The sequence below is a fragment of the Trichechus manatus genome, unplaced genomic scaffold (genome assembly GCF_000243295.1).
Source record: "Trichechus manatus latirostris isolate Lorelei unplaced genomic scaffold, TriManLat1.0 scaffold00076, whole genome shotgun sequence".
Taxonomy (NCBI): domain Eukaryota; kingdom Metazoa; phylum Chordata; class Mammalia; order Sirenia; family Trichechidae; genus Trichechus; species Trichechus manatus.
Window position 1 is genome coordinate 7,543,712 of NW_004444012.1, and position 20,782 is coordinate 7,564,493.

Consider the following 20,782-nt stretch of genomic DNA (forward strand, 5'->3'; position numbering starts at 1 on the left):
CACATCAACAATATCCTTACTCAACCTTGGGTTCCCTATCACCAGCTTCCTTGACCCCTTCTGCCTTCTGGCCCTTGTCACTGGACTCCTGTGCCATGGTGTTTTTGATCACCTCATATGCATGCAAAAGCTAGACAATGAATAAGGAAGACCAAAGAAGTATCTGTGCCCTTGAATTATGATATTGGCCAAGAATATTGAATAGACCATGGGCTGCCGAAAAAACGATCAAATCTGTCTTGGAAGAAGTACAACCAGAATGCTCATTATAAGCAAGGATGGCAAGGCTATGTCTTACAAACTTTGGACGTGTTATCAGGAGGGATTAGTCCCTGGAGAAGGACATCATGCCTGGTAAAGTAGGGTCAGTGAAAAAGAGGAAGATCCTTGACAAGATGGATTGACACAGTGGCTGCAACAATGGGCTCAAGCACAACAATGATTGTGAGGATGGTGCAGGACGGGACAGCGTTTTCTTCTGTTCTACACAGGGTCGCTATGAGTCAGAAATGACTCAAGGGCACCTAACAACAACAACGTTCACCAAGGGAGACGTGAACCATGTCAACTTACTCTCAGACGGCACAGAAAAATAAGGGGGTGAAAATTGGTTGACAGGCAAACAGTCTTAAATATTATAATGGTCTGTGACCCTCCGAAAGACCACACTACATAAGTAGATGCACAGTATTTTTGTGGCTTTAAATTTTCAGGAAGTTAACAATTAGGAAAAATGTAAGAAAAGTCTCCTAGGAGGAGTGATTATGAAATATATTTGAGAAACACTGCAAGAGAGTGAGAGTCAGAGAGAAAGTGTGTGAGAGGGATAAAGAGAAAGAGAAGCAGAGACAAAGAGAGAGACAGAGAAATAAATTGTGAATCTCGGTAAAGGAAGAGTCTATAGGAATTCTATTTTTTTTGAAAGATTGAAATTTCTCAAATTAAAAATTTACAGGGAAAAATAGATATTCAGAGGCAAAGAATCAACGTAAGTAGGAGTAGCACTCTGGCCCAAGAAACCATCCAGATCCACATACCCATGCATGCGCTTTTCAAAGCTGTTTCTCTAGAACTCACTGTATATATCCTCATTTAGACACTTAATCCACCTCATGTTGTTTTATGATTATTTCATGTACGGTGGTCTTGTCCTCCCTTTGGCTTGAGGACAGAGTGGCTCAGTAGGCCATTCACTTACTAACGAGAATATTTATATGGAAGAAGATAACTTCTATTTTTATGAAGCACAGAACAAAAAAAAATGGTTTGAAATCATAGCAGGTAGGATCTAGATCAGAATGCAGACAATGGTTTGTAAGTAGAAGCTACTGAGTTGGTAATGGAATAGTCTCTCACAGAGATCTATATGGTCTTTAAGAATATTAGGGATACATCAGTAAAAGGACAGTTCAAGGGCAAAGGATAAATCAGAGGAGTCTTTCATTCATTTATTGATGCTTTCACTGTGCTAGGGACTGTTGGCTCCAAGCTGAGAAAGGCACAGCCTCTGCCTTTAGTGACTTGCCAATTTATAGGAAGATGCTTTTAAGATTCAACTTTAAGTATAACAAAGTATTATCACCTTATTTTACATTCTTAGTCTTTACAACTTTTACCCAATATTTTTGCCATATTTTGCTGTCATCATAATTAATATATTTCTATTTCCACTCTATTCCTATTGTCCCTATACAGCTACCTTTGCAAAATATCTTCTAACCAGCAGTGACAGCACAGCACACATACAGGTGAGGAAGTCTGCATTCTACAGTCTTGGATCCAGTATGCTGAAGTGGCAAACAGCTCCCCTGGGGCCACACAGCAGTCAATAGTCAAATTACTAGGTTCACCTAAAGCCTTGCATGCATGCCCAAAGGGCAAAACTGACACTGTTGCTGGGTCACCCTAGCCACCATTTTCCAGCTATTGGTTTCCATCACTTGACTAACTCAAAATTGTCTCTCAATGGCAATCCACACCCCTGTTTCCAATTTCCTTCTGTGCTGAAAAGTAAATAGCCCGGACCACATTTTCAAGCTTCTGTGCATGGGTCTTTTGTGCTTATAGCAAGCCAGTATCCAATGGAAGATATCTGGGGCACTGCCAAGTTCAGTATCCAATTTCTTTGTTGTCTTTCAGGATCACGTAGCTAACCGCAATCTTTCTACCATTTCTCTGCAACATGCTTGAACCATAGCCAAGAGCCCATCCTACAAAATGAACAAGGAAAAAAAAAGGGAATAAATAAAGAAAGCAGCCATGGAAAAAATCAGAGTTTGTGAATATTGCCCCATGAATCACATTTTTTTTACATTTTTCTGTAGTAACCTCACAAAGACATCTAGACTTTTGATTGTATAGTAATATATGGGAATAACTCCAAGGGCTTCCCATTCTCTCCCACCCCCCACCCCCCAGAAAGATTATAGGATTATAAACATGAGATAAATTCCTGTGATCTTATTCCTTGGAGACTGTGCCCTTGCTCTTGGATTGGGGGGCCGGGGTGGGGGGTAAAGAATGCCTACAAGGTTTTGAATGACTCTCCAAAGACAAGCAGATGGTTTTAGCAGGCCTGTGCCAAATAGCATGATTTGTATGACTCCTGCCTTCTCAACACCGTCTCCATGCCACTTCTTTCTCCCACACCCCAGGGAAAAAAATGAATCTCTACTTACTCAAAAGGTGGATTTTCAAGGATGAGTTTTCCCATATGGAAAAAATAATGACTGTAGGCCAGAGCATGTGCAAAAGAAGGGCTTAGGTTGTTTCATATTTTCTCTTCCAGGAGCTCTGAATGTTCAGGTGGGCAATCTTTTTATTCTTCCTCTGTAATTTCCCTATTTTACTCCCCACTATAATGATAAAACTTTCAATTTTCTTCAAGCCCCCAAATCATGGGAACAGCATGAACATAGACACAAAGGCAAGAAAATATAGAGTTTGCACTGAGAAGAGCAAGTAGCTCAATTGGAAAAAGATTATATGAACAGTAATATTAGGAAATGAGAGAATTAACCAGGAGCTTGGGTCCAGACATGTATGGCCATGAGCACCAGGCCAAGAAATTTAAGCTTTATCTGGTAATGGAGAAACATTAAACATTAAAAGATAAAACTTTAGAAAACTATCTAATTTAGAAGAGAGACAAAGACGTCAGGAGAGAAAGCCAAGCATGAGAATTAATAGGATATAAATGCTTTGCTTCAAGGATAGATTCCTGTGACTAACCATCGGAAGCCAGGCATAAAAGGAAAAATTGGAAGTCTATATAAATTTTTATCTGATCGGAAGAAGTTTGTTCATTCTTAAAAAAGAGAGCAAATATTCTAGAAGAAATCATGTGGCCTCCTTTACGTGCCATTAGATGACACAATGGGAAAAATCTTCAACATTTTTATCACAAACACAGATGCAATTAGTCACATGGCTATCTAGTTCTTTCTTGTATCAACATTTAGTACAGATTCAGGGCAGTAAAGCAGAATTCCAAGAAGAAAGCTATGTTAAGGGCTAAGCTAATGTGATTCGTATGTGTGAATTTCTGAGATCTTTCCTGATACTTAGAATTTGCAATGCCTGGAGGAGTGAATGGATAACATGTCTCTCAGGTTTTCTCCATCAAATATCACTTCTGCTAGCCAATCATTAAGAAAAGCAAATAGAGGTGGTCCAAGATGGCGGTGTAAGCAGATGCCTTATAATGTCCCTTTTACAACAAAGACCTTAGAAAACAAGTGAATTGGATATAGATGACAACTTTAGAACCCTGAGCATCAAAGGCAAGGCTGAAGAATCAGATCGAGTGCCAAATGGTAGGAGAGAATGTACAAAAACAGTGGACACGGAGAATTATGGATCATCAGGGCCCTGCCAGCCGAACCTGCACAGCGTGGCCATATTGAGACAAAGCAAGCAGCATTCCTAGCTGAAGCCCCCTTCACCTGGTGCAGCCAAGCAGCAGTGACTCTGCACCCACATCCAGAGCCAGGCAGCAGTGGTCCCTGCCCTGTGAAAGTTAAGTGCACTCACCTCACCCACTGCACTCCTGGAAGTCCCCCATGCCAGAGCCCTGCTGACCTGCATGCCCCCCCATCCCCTTCATCCATCTCCCCCACATGTGATTGTGCTCCAGCAGCACCCATCACCACCCTGCCCCCTGAGCCAGGGGCCCATGGATCGGTGGTTCCTGCCTCTCCACCCACCACCAGTGCTGGTGGCCTGCAAAATGGCAGCACCCGCTTCTCCAACTAGCCACCCATGGCAGGGGCCTGCGGACCAGCAGCATCCCCTCTTCTGCCTGCCCAACCGCACCAGGGGCCACAATCTAGCGGCATCTGCTTCTGTGCCCAGCCACCCATGCAGGGAGTCTGTGGGAGGGCAGGGCCCCCTCTTCTGCCCACCCACCCATGCTGGAGGCCCTCAAACCAGTGTTGCCTGCTCCTAAGTCCAGCTGCCCAAGCAGAAGCCTGCAAACCAGTGGCATCCACTTCTCTGCCTGGCAACTGCTGCTGGGGGCCCAGAGACTGGTAGTACACCCTCTTCCATTCAGCCAACTGCATCAGGGGCCCAAGGACTTGCAGCACCCGCTCCTATGCCTAGTCACCCGCACTAGGGGCTCACAGACTGGTGGCACCTGCTGCTCCACACAGTCGCTGGTGCCAGCAGCCTGTGAACCAGAAGTACCCACTCCAATGCCCAATCACCCATGTTGGGGGCCCACAGAGCAGCAGCACCTCCTACTCCTTCCAGCTATCCATGCCAGGGGCTCAAGGGCCAGCAGCACACTCTTCCCTGCATAGCACTCTAGCAGGCAGGGGCATGCCCTCCTAGCTGGCACCTATGGACTGGCGGCATCCCCCTGCCTCACACCTCTCCCCCCACAACCGGAGCCTTGTGCCTGCTCCAACCACTCCCGTGCAGCTCTGTCCACCTGGGAACATTGGTGAGAGTTTCTGTACTACTCACTTGGTGGCCAATGACCTAGGCACCTTCATCCCAACCACCCAGTAACCAGCAGTGTGCACACACAACACCCAACCCAGCAACCAGTGAGTATGCTCCCTGTACCCACATCAACATGACTAGTCAGGCAGATACATCACCTCGCTAACAATGCCAGCTACATCCTCAGCCACCTCATAAGACCAATGAATAGAGACCCATGCTTATACACCCAGTTGCTGCCCCAACCACCTGGAGACAGCTGGTGAGAGCTCCAGTGTGGCTAGATTAGCAACCAGAGTAGCACACATGCCCCACCTACTCAGATATAGCAAAACAAAAATAAAAAAATCCGGATGCAGCAAACAAACATACAATAAACAAATAAATATGATAACATCTCAATGCTTCAGAGACAGTAGACAATATTGAATCACGTAAAGAAGCAGGACAAGGTGGCACCAGCAAGTGACCCAAATAATGAACCAGAAAGCCTTCTGGAGGAGGAAATGGTAATGGAACTATCTGATAAGGAATTCAAAAGACTAATATATAGAGTTGTCCAAGGGATCAAGAAAGAGATCAAGGAAAACACAGACAAAATCAAGGAAACAGACAAAATCAAGGAAAACAGACAAAGCAATAGAAGAATTCAGGAAAACAATACAAGAAAAAACAAGACAAAATAAATAGACAATTAGAAATCATACAAAAACAGCAAATAGAAATCCAAAATATTAAACAATAAAATATCAGAAATAGATGAATCAATAGAAGGACATAGGAGCAGAATCGAATCAATGGAGACAGAATTTGAGAAATAGAGGACAAATGCTTTGATACCAACTGGTCTGAGGAAAACTCAGATAAAATGAAGAAAGCCTAAGAATTATGAGGGACGCTATCAAGAGGAAAAAATTATGCGTGATTGGAACTCCGGGACAGGAGGAGGCAAAAAAAAAAAAAAGCACAGAGAGAATTGTCAAAGATTTGCTAGCAGAAAACATCCCTAGTAGCATGAAAGACAAGAAGATATCCATCCAAGGAGCTCAACGAATCTCATACAGACAGATCCCAAAATAAAGTCACCAAGACATATCATAATGAAATTTGCCAAAACCAAAGACAAAAAATCCTGAGAGCAGCTTGGGAAAAACGAAAAGTCACCTATAAAGGAGAACCAATACAACTAAGCTCTGATTATTCAGCAAGAATTATGCAGGCAAGAAGGCAATGGAATAGCATATATAAAACCTTGAAAGAAAAAAAATTCCAACCAAAAATATATATCCAGCAAAACTCTGTCTCAGATATGATGGTGAAATTAGGACATCTCCAGATAAACAGAAATTAAAGGAATTTGTAAAAACCAGACCAATCATACAAGAAATATTAAAGGGATTTGTTCAGACAGAGAACCAACAATATCAGACCACAACCCGAGATTAGGACACAGGGCAACATCAGCCAGATACCAACCCAGATGAAGAATTCTCAAAAATAAAACAAATCTAAAAGACTGAAAACTGGGAACCAGAGACCTCAATCTGTAAAGATGAAAACTTCAAAAAGGGGGAATAAATAGTGCAATTATAGAACTTTCATGAGGAGATGAAGTCAAGGCAATATCAAGAAATAAAACACTGCTTGAAACTTAGGAAGATAAAGGTAAATTTCAAGATAACCACAAAGAAAGTTAACAAACCTACTTATCAAAAGAAAAAAGAAGAAAAACATACAGACTCAGTAAACACAAAATCAACAACAATGAAAGAAATTAAAAGAAAATCCACAAACAAAAGGAATTCAACACAGAAGAGTAAGCAGAAAAAGAAACCATCAAAACCACAAAAAAAAGCACAACAAAATGACATAAGTAAACTCATACCTGTCAAAAATCATATTGAATTTAAATGGCTTAAATGCACCAGAAAATAGAGAGTGGCAGAATGGATTTTTTAAAAAATGACCCATCAATATGCTGTCTATAAGAGACACACCTTAGACACAAAGACATAAACTAAAACTCAAAAGATGGAAAAAATATATCAAGCAAACAATAACCAAAAAAGAGAAGGAATGGCAATATTAGTCTCTGACAAAATAGACTGTAAGGCAAAATCCACCATAAGGGATAAGGAAGGACATTATGTAATGATTAAACTGTCAATCCACCAGAAGGACACAACAATAATAAATACATGTGCACCCAATGACATTTCTAAAGTACATGAAAAAAACTTTAACTGTGTTGAAAAGAGAAATAGACAGCTCCACAATAATAGTAGACTACAACACACCACTTTCAGTGAAGGACAGAACCAGAAAGAAACTCAACAAAGATACGGAAGATCTAAAGGCCGCAGTCAACAAACTCGACCTCATACACATGTACGGAACACTCCATTCAACAGCAGCAAAGTATACATTCTTTTTCAATGCACATGGATCATTCTCCAGAATAGACCATGCTTTAGGCCACAAAGCAAGCCCCAATAAAATCCAAAATATCGAAATAATACAAAGAGTTTTCTCTGACCACAATGCAATAAAAGTAGAAATCAATAACAGGAAGAGCAAGGAAAAAATATATAATACATGGAAACTGAATTACACCTTGCTTAAAAACTACTAGGTAATAGAAGAAATACCTAAAGACCAATATCCCGTCATTAGGGAGTTGAAAAGGACTGGTATCGGCCATTTTGAATCAGACAATCATATAAGCTACTATACCAGGAATGACAAAATGAAAAGGAATAGCATCACGTTCATCACATTCAGGATCTATCCTGAAATACAGCACTGTCAGTAATAGGACAATAGCCACACACCAAAAAGGAAGACCAGTTAATATGACTATCATTCAAATTTACACACCAACCACTAATGCCAAAGATGAAGACATTGAAGATCTTTACCAGCTTCTGCAGTCTGAAATTGATCAAATATGCAATCGAGATGTATTATTAATTATTGGTAATTGGAATGTGAAATTTGGAAACACAGAAGAAAGATTGGTACTTGGAAAATATGACCTTGGTGATAGAAATGACGAAGGAGATCTCATCATAAACTTTTGCAAGACCAACGACTTCTTCACTGCAAACGTCTTTTTTCAACAACATAAACGGTGACTATACATGTGGACCTCGCCAAATGGAATATGCAGGAATCAATTTGACTACATCAGTGGAAAGAGACAATGGAGAAGCTCAATATTATCAGTTAGAAGAAGGTCAGGGGCTGACTTCACAACAGACAATTACTTGCTCTTTTGCAAGTTCAGGTTGAAGCTAAAGAAAATTAAAATAAGTCCATGAGAGCCTAAGTATAACCTTGAGTATATCCCACCTGAATTTAGAGGTCATCTCAAAAATAAATTTGACACATTGAACACTAATGACAAAAGACCAGATGAGTTGTTGGATGACATTAAGGACATCATATGTGAAGAAAGCAAAAGGTCATTAAAAAAAAAGAAAAGACCAAAATAGACATCAGAAGAGACTCTAAACTTGCTCTGGAACATGGAGCAGCTAAAGCAAAAGAAAGAAATGATGAAGTAAAAGAGCTGAACAGAAGATTTCAAAGAGTGGCTCAAGAAGACAAACTAAATTATTATAATGAAACACGCAAAGATCTGGAGTTAGAAAACCAAAAGGATAGAAGACGTTTGGCATTTCTCAAGCTGAAAAAACTGGGAAAAAAAAAAAAGAATTCAAGACATGAGTTGCAATATTTAAGGGATTCTATGGGCAAAATTTGAATGACGCAGGAAGCATCAAAAGAAGATGGGAGAAATTCACGGAGTCACTGTACCAAAAGAACTGGTCAACATTCAATCATTCTAGGAGGTAGCATATTATCAAGAACTAGTGGCATTGAAGGAAGAGGTCCAAGCTGCACTGAAGGCACTGGCAAAAAAAACAAGGCTCCAGGAACTGACAGAATACCAACTGAGATGTTTCAATAAACAGATGAAGTGATGAAGGTCCTAACTAGTCTATACTAAGAAATTTGGAAGAGAGCTACCTGGCCAACCAGCTGGAAGAGATCCATATTTGTGCCCATTCCAAAGAAAGATGATTCAATAAAAGGTGGAAATTATAGAACAATATCATTTATATCACACTTGAGTAAAATTTTGCTAAATATAATTCTAATGCAATTGCAGTAGTACATTGACAGGAAACTGGCAAAAATTCAAACTGGATTCAGAAGAGGACGTGGAATAAGGGATATCATTGCTGATGTCAGGTACATCTTGGCTGAAGACAGAGAATACCAGAAAGATATTTACCTGTGTTTCATTGACTATGCAAAGGCATGCGACTGTGTGGATCATAAAAAATTATGGATAACATTGCAAAGAATGGGAGTTCCAGGACATTGAATTGTGCTCATGCAGAACCTGTATTTAGACCAAGAGGCAGTCATTCAAACTGAACGAGGGGATACTGCGTGGTTTAAAATCAGGAAAGGTGTGCTGGAAGTCCTAGCTAGAGCAATGAGGCAAGAAAAGGAAATAAAGGGCATTCAAATTGGTAAGAAAGAAGTAAAAACTATCTCTGTTCACAGATGATATGATCCTATACAAAGAAAACCACAAAGATTCCACAAGAAAGCTACTGGAACTGATAGAAAGATTCAGCAAAGTAGTAGGATACAATATCAACATATAAAAACCAGTTGGATTCCTCTACACCAACAAACAGAACTTCGAAAAGGAAATCAGCAAACCTACACTATTCACAATAGCCCCCTAAAAGATAAAAATACTTAGGAATAAATCTAACCAAGGATATAAAAGATCTATACAAAGAAAACTACAAAACACTACTTGAAGAAACCAAAAGAAGCCTACGTAAATGGAAAAACATATCATGCTCATGAATAGGAAGACTTAACAATGTGAAAATGTCAATACCACCCAAAGCAATCTATAGATATAATGCAATCCTGATCCAAATACCAACAATATTCTTTAATGAGATGGAAAAATTAATCACCAATTTTTTATGGAATGGAAAGAGGCCCCAGATAACTAAAGCATTACTAAAGAAGAACAAAGTAGGAGGCCTCACAGTGCCTGATCTCAGAACCTACTATTCAGTCACGATAGTCAAAACAGCCTGGTGCTGGTACAACAGACACATAAACCAATGGAACAGAATTGAGAACCTAGATGTAAATCCATCCACCTATGGACAGCTAATTTTCAAAAGGGCCAACTCCGTAAAACAAGAAAGAGACAGTCTCTTTAACAAATGGTGTTGGCAAAACTGGCTGTCTATCTGTAAAAAAATGAAACAGGACCCATACCTCACACCATACACAAAAACGAACTCAAAATGAATCAAAGAGCTAAATATAAAACTTAAACTATAAAGATCATGGAAGAAAAAACAGGGACAACGTTAGCGGCCCTAATATATGGCATAAATAGAATAGCAAACAACTAAAAATGCACAAACAGCAGAAGATGAACAAGATTACTGTGAGATCCTAAAAAGTAAACACTTATACTCATCAAAAGACTTCTCCAAAAGAGTAAAAACAGAACCTATAGACTGGGGGAAAAAATTTGGCTACAACATATCTGACAAGGGTCTAATCTCTAAACTTCATAGAAAACTTCAATACCTCAACAACAAAAAGACAAACAATTCAAATAAAAAATGGGCAAAAGATAGGAACAGACACTCCACCACAGAAGACATTCAGGTGGGTAACAAACATATGAAGAAATGCTGGGGATCATTAGCCATTAGAAAAATGCAAAAACTACAATGAGATACCATCTCACCCTGACAATAATAAACAGAAAATAACAAATTTTGGTGAGGTTGTGCGAAGATCAGAACTCTTACATACTGCTGGTGGGAATTAAAATGGTACAACCACTATGGAAAATGGTATGGCGCTTCCTCAAAAAGCTAGAAATGGAAATGCCATATGATCCAACAATCCCACTCCTAGGTATATACCCTAAAGAAATAAGAGCTGTGATACGAATAGGCATATGCACACCCATATTCATGGCAACATTATTCACAATAGCAAAAAGATGGAAACAACCTAAGTGTCCGTCAACAGATTAATGGATAAACAAACTGTGGCACATACATACGATGGAATACTATGCAATGATACAGAATAATGACAAATCCATGAAACATCTCACAACATGAATGAATTTGGAGGATATTATGCTGAGTGAAATAAGTTAATCACAGAAGGACAAATATTGTATGAAACCATTATTATTTAAAAAAAAAAAAAACAAGAAAAGGTAAACACAGAAAAAAAAAATTATTTGATGGTTACCAGGGATGGGATGGGGAGGGAGGGAAAATTACTAACTAGGTAGAAGACATGTGTTAATATTCATGAAGGGAAACGTAATCCACAATATGGGGGAAGAAAGCACTACATGACCAAGGCAAAGGGAGACACTGAAAGGAATCTAGAATAAAGTGAACCTACAGTAATGACTATAACGTAGACAATCCTGCAGCAATAGTATTAACAAACAATAATCTACGAATGGACACATAGGTAGATAGGTATACTAAAGAGGTGTGGGAGGGTTTAAGGGAGCACATCCACCTGCAGATATCAGTTTGGTTGTGGATATTTCTACATACGTAATTGTAGGTGTTGCATGTATGTTAATATAGACAATAGAGTACACGAGGGGCACAATCATGGAAACTTCTTAGACATAACCAAACACCTCGAGGGGTAAAGATCTTAGGCTCAAAGGTGAAAGACCATAGACTTGGGGGACATCTCCACCGGTTGGCACAGCAGAGTTCATTAAGAAAAAGTTCTGCATCTTATTTTGGTGAGTAGCATCCGGAGTCTTAAAATCATGCAAGCAGCCATCTAAGATACAATTACTGGTCTCTTCCTGTCTGGAGCAAAGGAGAGTGAAGAAAACTGAAGACTCAAGGGAGCAGTTAGTCCAAAGGACTAATGGACCATATGAACCATAGCCTACCTGACCCTGAGACCAGAAGAACTTGATGGTGCCCCGCTACCACTACCGACAACTCTGACTGGGATCACAACAGAGGGTCCCAGACAGAGCAGGAGAAAAAAATGTAGAACAAAAAATTAAATTCATAGGAAAGACCAGACTTACTGATCTGACAGAGACTGGAGGAACCCCTGAGATTATTGCCCTAAGACAATAGTCTTCTGAACTGGAACTGAAGCCATTCCCAGAGACTTCCTTTCAACCAAATAATAGACAGGCCCATAAAATAAACAATAATACCTGAGAGGAATGTATCCCTTAGAACAATCAATTATACGAGATCAAAAGGACAACATTTTCCCAAAAGCAAAGATGAGAAGGTAGGAAAGGGTAGGTAGAAAATCCTGACAAAAGGAAATGGGAAGCCCAGGGTGGAAATGGGGAGACTGGCTGATCCATTGACGGGAATGCAACCAGTGTCATGGAACACTTCGTGTACAAACTATCGAATGGGAAACTAATTCGCTCTGTAAACTTTCACCTAAAGCACGATAAAAAAATTTAAAAAAAAAAAGAAAGAAAGAAGAGCAGATAAGTTAAGGTCTTCTCATTATTGATTAAGGTAATATATCTGGTTTTAGAAAGGGTAACCGTATCTAAATGGGACTGTCATGGCTTCTGCCTGCTACCTCAGTATAATTATAAATAGTACTTCCTTTCACTCTCAAAAACTGCCCAGTTTAGGTAATAAATTCTATGGTCACTCTAGCTTTAAATACCTAAAGAGCAGAAGTAGGAGAGTTGCTGTGTCATTACGCAGGTTCAGAAGCTCAGCTACCTTCTAACTAGGGATGAAATCAACCCTCACAAGGAATAACTAATTTGATGACTCTTAAAGGATTTGGTAAGAATAAAGTCACTATAGTATCATCTCTTTGAGCACCGTACCCATGACTTATTGGAATCTGTCTTCATCCCTAAAGTAGCCCTGTCATATCCCAGTCATTTACTGAATAAACTAGTTGGTTAGTTGATGGACATGAAATGTGACATAGCTCTTCCTTCTTAGATAACTACTGATACTACCATCACATAAGATAAATTATTATATAAATTCAGGGCTTAGATACTCTTCTTTCCTCTACACTTCTTACCAAAGGTATCAACAGATGTGCAGACAATTTATAACTTTGTTTTCTAGCACATTTACAAACGTCTAACAAGGATGCATATCCTCTAAAATTCAGGACAAGTCAATGACCATATTCAGAAGCTGAGACTCCAGGAGGTCACAGTGATCCAGTTCAGGGTGTTATTTCTCAACAGAGACAAAGCCATTTGTATTTCACCCTGCCAAACCGGCAACATTTCCAACACGGAATATCCATAATGCAGGAAATTCCAGTTCTAGGACGCAGACGTGAATGGCCTCATCTATTATTGTTAAATTGGATGTGTCAGAAAGTAGTTTTTTTCCTGTTGGAGGTAGACAGCACGGCATGTACACTGTGGTTCACAGAGGCAATAAAAGTGTATTGTTATTAGATCCCGAAAGTGGGTAGCGAGTCTGAAAACTTTCAGTTTGAGAGGATTATTTTTATTTTTATTTCTGATTTTGCATGAATGATTATTGTGCTCATACTTTAGGAATCACTGGAGAAAGTTTGTGGATACCCATTTTGAATAGCTTATAGCTTATTCAGGGAGTGCTCAAGTTCAATTAGGTTTGGTATTTGGGACACTTTTATGAGAAATAAGTGGATCTTTATCACTCTATGTTATCTTGAAAGTTTCCTAAAGTAATTAGGATTACCCAAATGATTTCCATTTTTGTTCATTTTATTCCCATGGCACCTTCAAACCTGGCTTTGTAAAAATGGAACTATCTTGCAAGTAGCCAGTAACACTATCAGTGAAAATGGAATTATCTTGCTAGTAGCCATTATGATTATATCAAAATTTGCTTGGTTAGAGACGAAAATCTTTCTCAGTTAAAGAGAAAATTTTCGGAACAGCAAAAGGATTTCCAGAAAAACTCCTTCAAAAAGTCTCTCATTCATCATTTTTGCCTTTAATTCCTTACACATAGTGAATGCTAAACATGTGTTACATTGAACTAAAATTAATATTGGTTTCTCTTGCATTGGCCAAAACTGAATGTGTGTATTTGGTTTGGTCTCTGTCTGCTTTGCTCTACCACCTTTTAAGAGCTGATACATATTCTATTTCCTTTTCCTTGACTTAGAGCCCTTAGTAAATAAAAGAATTTTTTTAAAGCAACTCTCATTTTAATTATAACCTTAGGATAAGCAAACATGATAGTTCCATTTAAAGGTTGTCTTCTACCCTCAGTCAAGGTGGATTTGGAATAGGTGGAATATCCCATGAACATCTCTTTTTCATTCCAGGGAGTATCTACTGAAAGCTTAATATTGCATGACTCTATGCTAGGCTCAGTGGGAGATACACAAATAAATAAGACACAGGCCATGCCCTCGAGTTTATAATTTATTAGAAGGGATTTACATATGCCTGAATACCTAAAGAGTGTCAATTATATTTTACCTAGTAAAAGGAATAATCTTTTTTTAAACTAGGAAAATTCAAAAATAAGAAATCATTAATTTCATTGAGAAGGATTTATAGAGATGTCATTTTGGAGACAGTCCTTGAAGAACGAGTTGAATTTTTTATTAAAATTTGAGAGAAAGGAACACCATAAGCAAAAGCTGGTTGCATATTTAACTAGATTTGGTCCGGATTACGTGTGAGTGTTGAAGGAAAGTGAGACATCACGAATAACTCTAAGATTTCTAGATTGGGTGAATGGGAGTAGAATGGGGAAATCATGATTATCCTTTTGTACAGTGAATTACATTTACCTGAGGGATATCCATCTGGAAGTATTAAGTAGACAATAAGAAACGTGGGCCTACAGAAATAAAAGGCAGCTATTATACAGAGACAAAAACTTGGAATTAGTTCAAGTATGAGCTCAAATGAGATGATGTATGGCAAGCTTAAGATCTCACACAGTGTCAACATTTAAAGGCTGGGCATGGGACATGGTGGGGTGGAAAAAAGGAAGAGATACAAACAGAAAGATAGAAGGAGAGCCAGGAGCATTTACTATCAGAGAAATCAAGAGAGAAGTGAATATCTTTGATGAGCTGGTTCTGTCCAATATTGTTAAATGTTGCAGACGTTTTATAGAAGGAGAGAAAGAAGATTCAAAGTCGTCAGTAAATTACTGAACTGCACTTTCTAAGCAGTCCTAATATGATGAACGGGTATTTTGTTGTTTTTCTAATTAGTCAGAGGGGAATAAATGTAAAATAAATATTATTATCATTATCAAACTCATCAGCATTATTTTTATGTCTTTTCAGTCCGAATGAATATCCCATACTGTGTTTCATTTAGATCAAGAGCTTATCCTTAAATTGGGTAAAAACTCTTACCAATTTTAGGAAATATATATATATGCCATAACTATAGGCTTGCACATTTTATTGCTTTATCATACATAGAGATGAACTCTAAGTGTGTGGCCATTTATGGAGATTGAGGGCAGACACTCATTTTGGGGTGGGCTGGATCCTTAGTCCCTAAATCATAGAATGAGGAGATTGGTGAACCTGATCTCTAAGTGACTTAGTTGACTTACTTGACTAAAATAAATTTTCATATTTGGATCAAATATTATGTACAAGTTTCTATTTCACTCTTTAATTGATTAAATATGGAAAAATTAGAAAGCCCAGGTTCAACTGGAATTTTATATGACCAAGAGCTGCTATGTGATGAGTGGAGGTGGAAGAGAAGCGGAGGATGATTTTCTAAGACTGTTTGCCATCTATCTTTCAGTGTTTCCCGTGACTGTATTATTTAGTTGCATTTTCATTTTTATGGTCTGAAACTTGAAAACAATTTCCAACAGTTCTTTTAAAAATAATTCAAAATGTGAAGCAACTCACGGAAAACAAATTTTTGTACGATTCTCTCAACATCTAGAGAAAATATCTTGTTCCCCTAATTTTCTTCAGCACAGAATGTTGTCCATTGGAGATGAAAGAAAAGTTGGGATTTGAACAGGCATTTCCTCCTGGTGAATTGCTGGCGTTCCTGAGTCCTTAACACTTAAACTCATGACATTACCTCTTTGGTACTTACCCACAGTCAGGTCTTGGGTGACATGAGAAGGCTCCATTAACTACTAGAATCATTCATTCAACAAATATTAAGCAAGCTAGTTAGTTGGGAGGCTTGAAAATGAATTAGATAGAAATTTTGCCCAAAAGGAGATAAAATGTAACACGATTGTTATAGTTGTCACTGAGTCATTTCCAACTCAAACTGTTTTAGAGGAGAATTCTAGCAAACATTTAACAAGCAGAGAATTTCCATCTTATAAAAACACTTCCAGAGACTAGGAAAAGAGGGGCTGCTCTCCTAATTTATTTCATAATATTAGTAAAGCCTTGACTCCAACACTATACAAAGATAGGATGAGAAAGGAAAATTGTATGCCAGTCTCAGTCATGAAAATAGAAGTAAATCTATCCTCAACTAAAGCATTAGAAAACAAAATGCTACACGTAAAAAGAGAAAATGAATCATTACTGGGTTGGGTGTATTCTAGGAATGCAAATCGAGTCAACATTAGAAAACCTAATAATAAAATTAATCACATTAACAGACCAAAGACAAAAAAACAACCCTGAAGAGTTATCTCAATAGAAACTGAAATAACAATTGATAAAATTTAACAACCAACCCAAGATAAACTTCTTAGCTAACTAGGACTAGAAGGGAATTTTCTCAGCCTGTTTAAGGGCAGCTACAACAAGTTAAAAAAAAACAAAAACCTACCACAAATTCATTACTCAATGATGAAATGTTAAAAGCATAAGTACCTTTAAAATCAGGAACAAGGCAAGATGCTCACTATCACCATTTCTATACAACTTCTGTGGAACTGAGTGTCCTAGTGAGTAATAAGGATATATATGTAAAGATATTGATGGCCTTTAAGCATATAAACATACACACACACACACACACACACACACACGTATACGTACGTATGTTTTTTTTTTAATATATATATATATATAGAGAGAGAGAGATATATATGGAGCCCTGGTAGCAAAGTGGTTAAGAGCTCAGGCTGCTAACCAAAAAAGGTCGGCAGTTTAAATCCACCAGCCACTCCTTGGAAACCCTATGGGGCAGTTCTACTCTGTCCTATAGGATCGCTATGAGTTGGAATGGACTCAGCGGCATACAACAACAACAACTAATACATATATATATACATATGTTAGAAAAAAAGTACAATTACAGAGGATATAGTTGCTTGCATAGAAATTCAAAATAATCTATAAAATATTATTAAAATTAATAGAATTTATATAGGTTGCCAGACATAAGATTAATATACAGAAATCAATTGCATTTGTATATACATATACCAACAGTTAGAAAATGCAATTACAGAATTACAGTATAACTTACATTAGCATCAAAAATGTAAGAAATCCAGAAAATAAGTCCAACAAAAATTTTGTAAGGACTTTATGTAGAAAAATACAAAACTTTATTAAATGACATTAAAGAACTCCAAACGGAGACATACTATCCTCATTTATTGGAAGATTTAACATTTTTAAAAATGACAAATATCCCCAAACTGATCTAGAGTCAATGCATTTCTAACCAAAATGCTAGCAGGACTTTTCATGATACCAAGCAAGCCAATTAAGTCACTTAAGTACAAAGTTCCAAGAATAGCCAAGATGTTCCGGAGAAAAATCAGGTAGGGAACTTGCCCTACCATATATAAGGATTGATTATAATCTATAATAATTAAAACAGCGAAGCACTGGCTCATGGCTAAGCCATTTGACCAACACATACAACAAATAACTCAGAAACAGACCCATGCAGCTATATGAACAAAGCTGGCATGGCAGTTTAGTAGGGAGAGCCCGGGTTAATTGGTAAATGGTATGGGGACAATTGTTTATTCATAAGGAAAATAAATGAAAACAGATAACTACTTCAGACTATCTATTAAAAAATTTGTATGGATTAAGCACTTAAATGTGAAAAGCAAAAGTTTAAAATTTTTAGAAGAAAACGTATGAGAATATCTTTTGGACTTTGGGTGGGGAAAGATTTCTCTAACACAAAGTGCAGACATACGAAAAACACAAAACCAACCAGAAAAAGAGAGAGAAATAGAACTATATAAAAGTAAGAATTTCTGTTAATCAAAACATTCCCAAAAGAGAATTTTACACAATAAGCCAAAAACTAGAAGGAAGATAGTTCCTCCTTATACAACTGACAAAAGATTGGTACTCATAAAAACCAAAAGCAAACCCATTTCCTAGGAGTTGATTCTGACTCATAGCGACCCTATGTACAACAGAACGAAACACTGCCTGGTCCTGTGCCATCCTCACAATTGTTGCTATGTTTAAGCCCATTGTTGCAGCCACTGTGTGTCAATCCATCCGGTTGAGGGTCTTACTCTTTTGCGCTGACCCTCTGGACTGAGCAGAGACTAAATGGCGGCCTGGCTCTTCGGGAAATTGCTCTTGGATTGGATTCAAGGCTGCCTGCGGATGTATCTTCCAAAGAGAAAGCTCTGTTGCTTTTCTGAAAACAACATGAGAGAAGATTAAGAAGAAGGGAGCAGCAGCAGAGGGCTTTATTATGCAAGTTTCATCCCATGCTCTACTCTGTGCAGGCCCTATGGGGCCAAAACATGGACTAAACAAATATCCTCACAAAATGTCAAAGTTTTATTGTTTCTAAATTCGTCTGGGAATTTGAAACTGCTTCTAAGTTCTATTGTCCTATCAGATGGATGGATGAATGCATGCCAGGCTTGGTGGGCGTTTTGAAGCTCCCACTCACCAAATCTTGGCAAGTTCCTGAAAGATGAAGGGAAAAGAGGGAGAGGGAGGGGTATCCTGTTGGTTGCTCCTGTTGTTCTCATTAGAGAGCTGACTGTGCATTTGCTTGTTGATCAATGAGACCAATGAGAGTAATTTTCTGAGCCTGAAAAAAATTTATGGTGACCAGGCTCTAGTTAATTGCTAGGGGAGCCCTGTAGGGCTGGCTGCCGCCTCTATTTTCTGTACTTTGTCCAAGGAAGGTTGCCCGTAAGGACCCATTACCACGTATTCCTCTGAGGTGTCCTATATTCTAGGGCCCAAATAGCATAATCTCTCTAGAAAGTTCCTGCTGGCTGCAAACCCATTGCCGTTGAGTCAAATTCTGACTCATAGCGACCCTGTAGGACAGAGTAGAACTGCTGAATAGGGTTTCCCAGGCTGTAAATCTTTACAGAAGCAGACTGCCACATCTTTCTCCTGTGGAGCAGCTGGTGGGACCAAACTGCTGATCCTTTGGTTAGCAACCAAGCGCTTAACCCCTGTGCCACCAGGGCTCCTTGTTGGCTGCAAGGGAACTGGAAAATCCTGGAAAAGTGATAGCTGTTTTATGGCCCTGACTCTGAATTTTAAGAAGTGTCAATTCATTTATAAGACAAGTTTTTGACCTGACCTCCAAGAGACACATTCCATAGCTACTTGTCTAGGACATCAGTGGGACACAAGCTCTGTCCCTTAGGTAAGCAGTCTATATTGTTAAATACACGGGCTCAGGGTCCAAAAGACCCACTCTGAAATCTCAGCTCTGTCACTTTCTAGCTGTGGGAACTTGGGTAAATTTCTTTACTTTTCTGAGTCTCAGTTTTCTTATCGGTAAAATGAGGGTAATAAGATATACCTTCAAGTTTGTGTGAGGATTAGCAATAGTGACTGAAAACACTTATCCAGTTCTTGGCAGAGGAGTCGGTATTTGTAAAAGTGGCTTGGGGGCCGTGTCTGACCTCTTCTAACTTCATGAGGGAGAAGGAGAATCAAGATCAACAGCAAAAGGCTGATTCCTATGAGGTGGAGGTCACAAATACAGCCTCTCTACGTCATCTTTACCAATTCTGACACCAACCATCCCTCCTCTGGCACTCTCTACTTCTCTGCTGGGTTAGATAATTCATTGCAGTGGCCACACAGAACTCACAGACTATACTCACATTTATGGGGTTTATTAGGGGAGTAACAAGTTGCAATTCAGATTCAGGAACACTTAGGATACAGTTCTTCCATCAGGACAGCCTCTTTCCAGCTGTGTTTGCAGGCACATCTCTTCCTGGTCTTCGGCCTCTGCCCAGAGGCACTCAGCTTTCTCTCTCCACAGTCTGTCTCCTGGGTCTAGGAGCTTCTCAGCACAGGGATCTTGGGTCCAAAGGACGTGCTGGCTTCTGCTGTTCTTCCTTGGTGGTAGTGGGATCCTCCCTCCCACCTCTGGGATGGCTCACCTCAAGTGCCTTGGGATGCCAAAATTGACCAATCCCTTTGGTGGGCCATAATTACCATATCACAGAGTCCCACTCAATCACTTCAGTGGGAGTTACAAGACCATGGCTAGAAAGGTCACAGAAAAGTATTCAATAAATGGTAGCTGCAATAATAATGGTTATTATTATTTTAAATAAACAATCTAGCACTGAGCCTGACAGCTAGCTAAGATTCAACATATATTAACATCCTTGATCTTCTCTTTCCTCCAAATCATATTTGAAAACCCAAGGACCTTAAAGTACCATAAACTTTGTAAATTCTTCTTTGTTTTGATGCAAAAATTTGTGTCATCTGCAAATAATGACATTTTTATTTCATTCTTCAAATCCTTTTAACTTTTTTTTTTTCTTGCTTTACCATTTGCACAGAAGCAGTGATACCGGGCATTTTTGTTTGTTCTTGATTTTAAGGAGAA

The 20,782-nt window shown here is 38.8% G+C and overlaps 1 long non-coding RNA gene across 1 annotated transcript; it reads right to left on the reverse strand.

The window, feature by feature from the left end:
- Nucleotides 1-16,845: 16,845 nt before the first annotated feature.
- LOC111821289 (uncharacterized) lies at nucleotides 16,846-20,197 on the reverse strand. Its single transcript, XR_002824731.1, has 3 exons — nucleotides 20,040-20,197; nucleotides 18,468-18,595; nucleotides 16,846-16,916 (listed from the first exon to the last, which is right to left on the reverse strand). It is a non-coding gene; the product is annotated as an uncharacterized LOC111821289 (long non-coding RNA).
- Nucleotides 20,198-20,782: the final 585 nt, after the last annotated feature.